This window comes from Pelodiscus sinensis, chromosome 9 (assembly GCF_052426305.1).
Source record: "Pelodiscus sinensis isolate ZL-2025 chromosome 9, ASM5242630v1, whole genome shotgun sequence".
In the NCBI taxonomy this organism is placed as follows: domain Eukaryota; kingdom Metazoa; phylum Chordata; order Testudines; family Trionychidae; genus Pelodiscus; species Pelodiscus sinensis.
Window position 1 is genome coordinate 20,685,774 of NC_143060.1, and position 9,753 is coordinate 20,695,526.

The 9,753-nt window shown below is 43.0% G+C and overlaps 1 protein-coding gene across 3 annotated transcripts in view; it reads left to right on the forward strand.

Annotated features, from left to right (window-relative positions):
* The window catches only part of PDE4B (phosphodiesterase 4B), a 413,469-nt gene that overhangs the window by 283,067 nt on the left and 120,649 nt on the right, over window positions 1-9,753 (forward strand). The gene's annotated exons all lie outside the window — the stretch shown is intronic.

The window sequence follows — 9,753 nt, forward strand, 5'->3', positions numbered from 1 at the left end:
CAGAGCCTGAACCTACAACCCCTCCTACATCCCAACGGCCTGCCACAAGAGCAGCTCAGAGCCCCCCTCACACTCCAGATCCCTTAATCCAAAACCAGAGCCTGCTGCACTCTAAACCTCTGCCCCAGCCTGATTAAAGTGAGTGAGGATGGACAAGAGAGGAAGGATGGAGTGAGCAGGGGCAGGGCCTTGGAGAAGGTGTGTGAAGGAGGCATCTTGGCCTTCTGAATGCCTGGCTGCCCCAGCATTGATGAGGAAATCTACCAGCTTTCATGGAGTGAATGTTGCTTCCTGAGATTTTCCCCCATCCTTCTTGTATGTATTTTCATAAACATGCATGACTTTGCTAGCAACTCTTTGGCTTTAGTGATACAAGCAGAAGCATAATAATAGCACAAGACCGGGTCATTGGCTGGATGACTTAACTGTTTTCAATAACTTTTATTTAAAGTGAAATTTTGGTCATTGTTTCCAGTCTCATTTCAAAGGTAGCAGATGGAAAACTTGCAAAGACTTGTGACAGCTGTAATGACAGCTTAAGAACATTCGGCTGCCAGATCTGCTGAGTCCTTACATGGGATGGTGTTCGCAGGACTTGTGGAGTTTATCCTGCAAATACCCCTCTACCCTTCTGTGGAGAGAACCATGACCGAGCTTACAAGCAGTTCTTGTATATTCAGCCATTTTCTAGTATGTGTCTATAAATGATTGTGTCATTGCCAGATGTTTGGATTCACTGAATCTTATAATAAAGTATATTGAAAACTATAGAAGTCAATTCACAAGAGACTGTGGTGCAGTGGTTCCCAAACTCTTTGTCTGCATGACCTCATTTTCCAATTTACTGCTTTGCTTTTTGCAGTTCCAGTCAGCATGGAGGACACCGCTCTGTAAAGCAAACTGGCATCTTGTGCTCGCAGGACCATGTCCCTATCCACTGATGGCGCAACCCCAGTTGGGGGTTTCAACCCACAGTTTGAGAGTAGCTGCTGTAAATTCTCTCTGCATGGTCTTTCCACTTCAAACTTGCCTGTACAGTAGAAACCGTAGTTTTCCTATGTCTTGAGTTTACTGTTCTCACACTGGGTCACTGGAATTGCCTTGTATTAACCTGTAGAATGTATGGATTTGCACAGGAAATTCAGGTTGGCTGTGTAAATCTGCCCAGACAGTTGCATGGCAGATACCAAGAAACTCCTCTTTAATTTACAATGAAAATGTGTATATGTTCGTTAACTGTCTGTAGATTTAGGGGGGGGGGAAATGAAAAATGGCCTACTAAATTTTAGCTTGTATGTCCAGAGTACTGAACTCTTCAGGTTTGTAGAGAAACTCCTCTTTTAGCTCTTTTTAGGAAATTAAATTTTTACTACTATGGCACCTTCCCATATTCAAGGGGGAAACAATTTAATTATATCCTCATATCTATAACTCCATATAGTATATGTATATCCTCATATCTATATCTAAATTGCTGACTTTGAGAATTTTAAATGTCCAGGAAATGGGACTCAGCAGGCATTGTTTAGCAAGAGCTACTTTCAGTATTTATTATTGGGTTAGATAGTGTAATTATACTATTGTTATTTATATTCTGCTTCTTATACACAATTTTTCTCTAAGATTTACTATATACAACATTTTTTCAGTTCTGTTTTGTTTTTATCATTACATTACTGCAGAAACCAGGGACCGGAGATGAGTAAGGAAATCTTGAGTTACAATTGTACAGCATTACAGGAGCTTGTTTTCCTAAGATCTGTAGCGCTAGTTCTGTTTAAGAATAAAAATGATTGTGATTAAGAAATTCTTTTGCAAAGCCTGCTTTTCCTTGTTTTACTTCCACATTGCCCCTGAAAAGTGTAACTACAATACTAGAGCTCCCACACTTAGGTGGACTCTGCAAGGAATACATGTTTAGGGACCTTGGAGGGAGGGAGTGGGTTGAAATGAAGAAAGGTATGACTGTGAAGGGCTAAAAGACAATTCCAGTATAATACAGGTTGAACCTCTAAAATCCGGGACTCTCTGATCTGGCAACATACGTGGTCTTGGCAGGACCACGTATATTGCTGGACCAGAGTGTCCCGGCTGGCCAGGTTCAGGATCAAAGCCAGGCTGAGCTGATAATGGGGAGCCCAGCCCCAGTGGGCCAGTGCAGGGGAGAGCACAGCCCTGGCCAGGGCTGAAGGCAAGGAGTGCAGCCCCAGCCAGGGCTGGAGGTAGCGGGGCTGGCGAGCAGGAGTGCAGCCTCAGTCGGGTCTGGTGCCGTGACAAGCACAGTCTCAGTCGAGGCTGCTGCAGTGCAGGAGCGCAGTCCCGGCAGGGGCTAGCAGTGGGGAGTTCAGCCCCAGTCAGAACTGGACTCAGCTGGGCGCCCAGTCCAGACTAGCACTGTGGCAAAGGGGGAGGGCACAACCACTGCTGGGGGTGGAGACAGTGGGGTCGGCCCCTCTCTGGGGCTGGCGCGGTGGGGGGAAGCAGCCCCAGCCAGGTCTGGCACAGTGTGGGGCTGGAGGCAGCAGCAGGTGGCAGGGAGCATAGCCCCACCCAGCAACAAAATAGCCTACACCCAAGTAGGGAGCCTTGACCTCCCCTTGTCCAGCAAACTCCATTGTTCAGGACCACTCAGGGTGCCGGACAAGGGAGGTCCAAGCTGTAGTGTGTCACAACTGGATCCAGTCCTGCTCTCTGGAGAGGACACTGATCTGTTGAATGTGGATCCAGTTGTTGAAACCCCCTGGCTGTAAGCCCCCTGTGACTTGCCAGGGACTTGTCACTGTTCTCACCTCTGGCAGTGTAGCACACTCCCAGATACAGACCCAGTCTGATACTCTCTTGGTCAACAGGACCAGTTGGCCTCCAGGACCCTGGAACTAGTTTCTGAGCCATCTCGAATACCCCAGTAATGAGTATCAATTCAAGCTGAATTTTACCTTATTTAAAGACTTCACTGTTTAGCCCACTGAAAGCACAGTAATTAGTTATTCTAATATGGATCTGATATTTATATTTTGTCTTGTACTATATGAGAAATAACGGAAGCAGTACTATATAATGTCATTAATTCTCACTGACTTGGAAACCCTTTGTAAGTAAATGTGATTTTCAAATTATTGAGCAAAGGAGCAAACACTACTGAGCTAGTCAGCCATGCTATGACTTGGGATGGTCATGTGAAAAGTTCTGTGAGATCTGCCTATTGTTTGCTGTTCTGTTTGATCAGATGTTGTGTTGGATGACTCCAACTTATTAACGTAGCATGTCACATTTGACCTTGACTGACCAGCGTAAAGGGTATACCCATTATTTTTCTTCCGTCCTTTCTCTGTGATCTTGATCTTTACCAGACACTCCCTGAGGCAGGGAGATAGATAACACATAGTTCTTCTCTCCCCGTGACTGATTGGTTTCTTGGACATCATCCAATCTCCAGCACATAAACACATTTTCAGAAAGGTTTACTGACCTGGAAGACCAAAGTCTGTAGTTTACTTATTTACAAGAGGAAGAGAAAGAGAGAGTAAGCCTCATCTGCTTTCAGGTAGAGTTCAACAGAAGTATAGAAATTCGGTAGGAAAGTTGGGAAAACTAAATTTAGAATCAGCTGTTCTGTTCTTTGCTGCCCCAGCGCTCAATATAGCAGACCTGGCATTGGATGTATCAACCCTGCCTTATGGGTCTGTAAAGCAGGAAGTGGCACCTCATGCCCTGCAGCTCCTCTGAACATACTGTGGGTTGGAGAAGCAGAGAATCAGCCTATATTTGGCTGGTTTAATGCTGTAATTGGGTGTGACTTTAAAATGAGTTAATCTTAGCGAATTATTTTATAGGAAATTTTCATTAACAGTAGCTTGGCACTTGAGGATTTTCTGATGTTGTCTAAAGGCTTGAACTCCCACGTTTTTAGTTGAACTACTGGAATAAGGTAAATGGCTTCTATAATTACCAGTCTGGAAATTTCTGCCTGAAGAATGTATTTCTTTTCAAATCATACATTTGTTGTATTTGCTTGTGCCACTGGAACAAATAAAGTGTGTATTACTTAGGACACTAGATCTTGCTTGGTGTCACTCAAGATATGTTTTTGTAAATGAATACAGTAGTACAATGCAGTACTATTTATTTCTTCAGCGCCTCCCACTTAGTCACTTCTCAGTGTGTGCTGGCGACTAGAGCTGCAGAGCCACCTACTGGCCTAACTTTGAATAAGACTTTGTGTCCTGTTAGTTGAATGTTCCCAAGTTTCTCTGTCTGTGAAAACACGGATCCCTTCTTCCCTTTAAATAGTTAATAAATTTGTGTTACTTTTTTTGGCAATATTTAATGTACATCCACATTTTTCAATGTGTTCTTCGTTGGCTCAGATATGGACTAAACAGACCAGTTACTTTTACCAGTTCCTGTACTCAATATTACAAATAGAAACAGTTTTAAAAGAATATACCAAGCATACAAGTTTTCTTTTGGATTTGAACGGCAGCTTTTGCTATGGCAACTGTATTTCTTAGATTGCATTGGGTGTTTGGGTTCTGTATAATGACTATGTATTGATGAGACCTTCACTCTGAAACTTCGGCTACTTTGTTGTTCCTAAACAAAAAAAATGTGTGTGCTGTGTTTTTCTAACACAGTGGTTCTCAAGCTCTGGTCCACAGACTGAACATCTTCCTGGTGGACTGTGGGCTTGGAGTTCACCCTCCCCTGCAGTGGAGAACCTGCACTGACACTCCAGCACCCTATCCTCCCTTCTCCCCCTCCCCACGAGATTGGAGTGCCAATACTGGCATCCTGCTATAAGGGCAGGAGTGAGCCTTTCAGGCCAGATTGGCTTGTGGGAGCAGGAAGCGGCTCCCCGCTTCTCCACTCCCCAACTAGGGGAATAGCAGCACAGGAAACCACTCCCCTGGCGGCTTTCCCTGCTGCTCCCATTGGCTAGAATCATGGCCAATGGGAGTGGCGGGAGGCACAGAGCCAGGTAAGCACTCCCCATATCCCTCATGCCCAGAAATGATCTCCTCCCCCCACTCCATAACCTCCCTCCTGCTGGTAGCCCACTCCTGCATCCTTCCTTCCAGTCAGACCCCACATCCTCACCTCCTCTTACACTCATTTTGTCATTATGGGTGTCTAGCTGGTGGTCCATGGAAATGTCTGCATTGAGTGGAATGGGCCTCGGGCCAAAAAGTTTGAGAACCATTGGTCTATCATGTGCTATTTATAATCTGAGCCTGCCTTCTGGATTGATTACTGTTTTAGCGAATCATTAGTTTTGGTCTATAATGTATTTTGTTCTGTTATCCCATGTCTTTATTTCTTGCCTGACTGATTGTGAGTGATTTTAAGTCTCAGTGATTTAGTAGGTTATCGTAGACATGAAACAGCTGGTCACAAATTGCTAATTAAATAATATTGCTCTTGAAATAAGCCTGGAAACAAGTTTCTGAGGGGACATCTACACAGCAAAGCTAAAGCTGAATTAATCTAATCAGCTTGAGCTACGTCAATTGTGTAGCTTAAGTTGAAACCGCTTAATTCAGCTTTTGGTGCTGTCTACACAGCAGGAAGTTGAAGAACACTCTTTTTAGAGGTCGATAAAATCATGACTGGTGTGGAAAAAGTAAATAGGGAAAAGTTATTTACCTGTTCTCATAATATAAGAACTAGGAGTCACCAAATGAAATTAATAGGTAGAAGGTTTAAAACAAGCAAAAGGAAGGGTTTTTTTTCCCACTCAGCTCACTATTAACCTGTAGAACTCCTTGCCAGAGGAGGCTGTTAAGACCAGGACTTTAACAGGGTTCAAAAAAGAACTAGATAAATTTGTGGAGGCTAGGTCCATCAATGGCTATTAGCCAGGATGGGTAGGAATGGTGTCCCAAGCCTCTGTTTGTCTGGAAATGGATGACAGGAGAGGGATCATGTGAAGATTACCTGTTGTGTGTTTACTCCTTCTGGGGCATCTGGCATTGGCCACTGTCAGAAGACAGGATACTGGGCTAGATGGACCTTTTGTCTGACCCAGTATGGCCGTTCTTCTGTTCTAATTACATCATGTACCTAAACTCTTATTTATGTAAAGTGCCTTTCCATACTGTTTGAAATTATATTAATAGGGACATGTGGGAGAGGAGTAGATTTGGTGTGTGTTCAAAAACAAAAATACCCAGTGAAATCAGCAATCTAAACATAGGTTCAAGACATTCTATAGTCCATTTGCTGAGAAAGTGTCATAAGGGAACAGAGAAGTATATATTAAGTCCAGTAACTGGGTCAAATACTTACTTTATGAATAAGCAAAATGGCTTAATGACATAGTTAGTCCAATAACATTCCCACAGTCGTGTTTGGGCCTAATACCAGTTTTTAGAGCAAGCCATGCCAGAAACTTATGGAAGTACTGTCAGGAGGATGGGCAAATATATGACAAGCCTGTGCTTTTTTTAATACCCTGAATAACATGATGGGTCCCAGAATGACGTTACAGGCCCACTGAATTGCTAATTTTGAGCATTTTAGATAGAAAGACACTATTTAAATTGGCTCATCCAGGCGAACGAACTGCTTCCTTCAAAGGAGCAGTTCATGATGTTGAAAGCAACAGCATGTTTAAGAACAGATTTGGTTTTGATTAGCTGTAAATCAAAAGAACAGGTTGAGAAAATAGCATAGCTGGAGAACACTGTGCAGATAATGATAGCAAATACAAGAAAAGCTGTGTGAACCTGAGGTGAAATGAGTGAATGTTAGGACTGGCGAGATTTTTTTTTGTTGCGATTAATCTTATTTTTTCCTTTTGGCTCAGCATCCTGGCACCCAGCACCCTTCAAGATTTCTCCACAAGATAATTTGATTCAACAACTGAGCCCAGTAGTCAGGGTATTCTTCCTTTTCTTTGTGCTGCCATGTAATGCTGATATCAGAGAGGTAGGCGTAGACATGAAAGTATTTTAGCATGAAACATCATACTTTTATAGTTTGTTGGGGGTAGAGTATTATAGGAAATTGGATTTTGTGCAGCAATAGGTGAGAGAGGAGAGAACATTTTTTTAAAAATTTAATACAACCCTTCAAATAGTTTACTTGTATTACTGCATTTGCTAAGAAAGAGGACTGATTTGCTGTCACATGCATCTGCATTTAAAAACTTGTAGTAAGAATGAAGAAGGCATTTGGGATCTCCAACTGTGCTTCCTTTTCCTTGGAGACTAGTGGAAATAAACCATTGTGAGGTGACAAAACAGCCAGATCACATGAGATGCACAGTTTAGGAAGATTTCAGCTGATCAATATAATTGAGTATGACATAGGGAAGCAGAAACTCAGTATTTATTGTTAGCATATTTTCATGTTTTCAAGGTATTTTTCCATATAAAGTTCATACAGTATAGATTAAAAGATTTTAAAAGATTACATTAAAATGGTTAGTGTTTTTTTAGGCCTTATCTTCACTGGGAGAATCACAAATCCATCTTTCTAATTTAGACTTGGGCAAGTACTTTCACAGCCATGTCATCTACTTGACAGTGAAAACTCTTACGCACTGTCTACACCAAAGAGTACGCTCTTGGTAACACTAATGCAGTTACATCACAGCTTCACATGGCTACACATTTCTGAGGGTATGTCTACACTACCCCGCTAGTTCGAACTAGCGGGGTAATGTAGGCATACCGGACTTGCAAATGAAGCCCGGGATTTGAATTTCCCGGGCTTCATTTGCATAAGCCGGCCGGCGCCATTTTTAAATGCCGGCTCGTTCGAACCCCGTGCCGCGTGGAACGAGGCGTACAGATAGTGCGGAATGGCTTGCTAGTTCGAACTATCTAGCCCGTGCCGCGCGGCTACACGCGGCACGGGCTAGATAGTTCGAACTAGCAAGCCATTCCGCACTATCTGTACGCCTCGTTCCACGCGGCATGGGGTTCGAACGAGCCGGCATTTAAAAATGGCGCCGGCCGGCTTATGCAAATGAAGCCCGGGAAATTCAAATCCCGGGCTTCATTTGCAAGTGCGGTATGCCTACATTACCACCCTAGTTCGAACTAGGGTGGTAGTGTAGACATACCCTGAGGGTTTGTCTACACTACAGAGAAGATTGAAGCTGCTGCAGTCAATCTTCCAGGGTTTGAATTAGTATGTCTAATGAAGACCCAGTAATTCAAACTGAGAGGTTGCTCCCGTTGGCAGTGGTAATCCTGCTCCTCATGAGGAGTGAGGGAAGTTGAGCGTATGCTCCTCTCAACCTCCCGCTATGTGAATGGCACCAAAACACAATTTAAGATACTTAGACTGCAGCTATGCAGTTACCATAGCTGGAGTTGTATATCTTAAGTAGACTTTCCCCTTTTGTGTAGATCAGGCCTTAGTGTAAATAAACTGTCCTCAAGGTAAAAAATTTTAAATGCAAATCTTGCAAAAATAACTGCTCTCTGATTTAATACATCAACCTACTATTGTGTGGGAACAACATGAATCTACTGTTGAATTGCTGAATGTGTTCACAGCTGAGATTTAAGAAAGTAACTACATCTGATGTTGAACAAGCAAGTAGCATGGTGTCTTCTAAGTTCATAATAAACAATTATGGTGAGAGAGACTATCTTGATTGTAACAAGAGACAATTGAAAAGGAAAAAAACAGTGGTTCAAAACGAAGACTATGTCCACACTGAAAACTAACAATGAATGAAGCCAGTTAAACTATTATTTTAAAGTGATATGTGAACAGAGCAATGAGATCTCACTTAGCTTCTTGTAGGTCTCTCACACACAGTTACTACAGTGATGATCACACATCGATATGTAGGTCTACAGTTGAGAAGCCACAGCAGGAGTCTCACAAGCCAAGTGCTACAGTGGGAGTTCTATGATGTGAAGTGGAGTTGGGCAGGTTGTGCCAGGAGAACATCTTAGGCTACGTCTAGACTGCAAGCCTCTTTCAAAAGAGGCTTTTTCGAAAGATACTTTAGAAAAAGCTTCTTTCGAAAAAGAGCGTCTAGACTGCAATCTCAGTCTGGATGCTCTCTTTCGAAAAAGCCCTGTTTGCATTCAAGAATGCCTTTTTTCGAAAGCGCACTTTCGAAAAAAGGCGTTCTTCCTCATGAAATGAGGAGTACTACCATCGAAAGAAAAGCCGCATTCTTTCGATTTAAGGCTCCTTTTTTTTGAAAAAACCCTGCGGTCTAGACACAGCCTTAGTGGCGGAAGAGGGGAAAGGAGGGGAGAGAAGGAACTCATTTGCCAGTTAATATTATTTTTGCCTTTGAAATATGTTAGGGGTGGCCTGGGTTCCAAAGGTTAGTTCCGTTAGGTCTCAACTTTCCCATAGTTCAAAGGTGTTTCGGATCTGGATTCAAGTCAATTTCCAGTCATTGCAGCCCTGGAATCATTTGATATGATCATAGAATCATAGAATACTAGGACTGGAAGAGACCTCGAGGTCATCGAGTCCAGTCCCCTGCCCTCATGGGAGGACCAAATACTGTCTAGACCATCCCTGACAGACATTTATATAACCTACTCTTAAATATCTCCAGAGATTGAGATTCCACAACCTCCCTGGGCAATTTATTCCAGTGTTTGACTACCCTGACAATCAGTGATAGACTGTTCTCGTTCTATCTCCCTGCTGTCCCCTATCCCCTGCCACCAGCTCCATGGAAGTGGGGAACTCAGAGTTAAGAACACTGAACACTGCTGTATTCAGAGAGAATTAATCCAGGTAAACATTCGTTTATCTTGATACTTCATG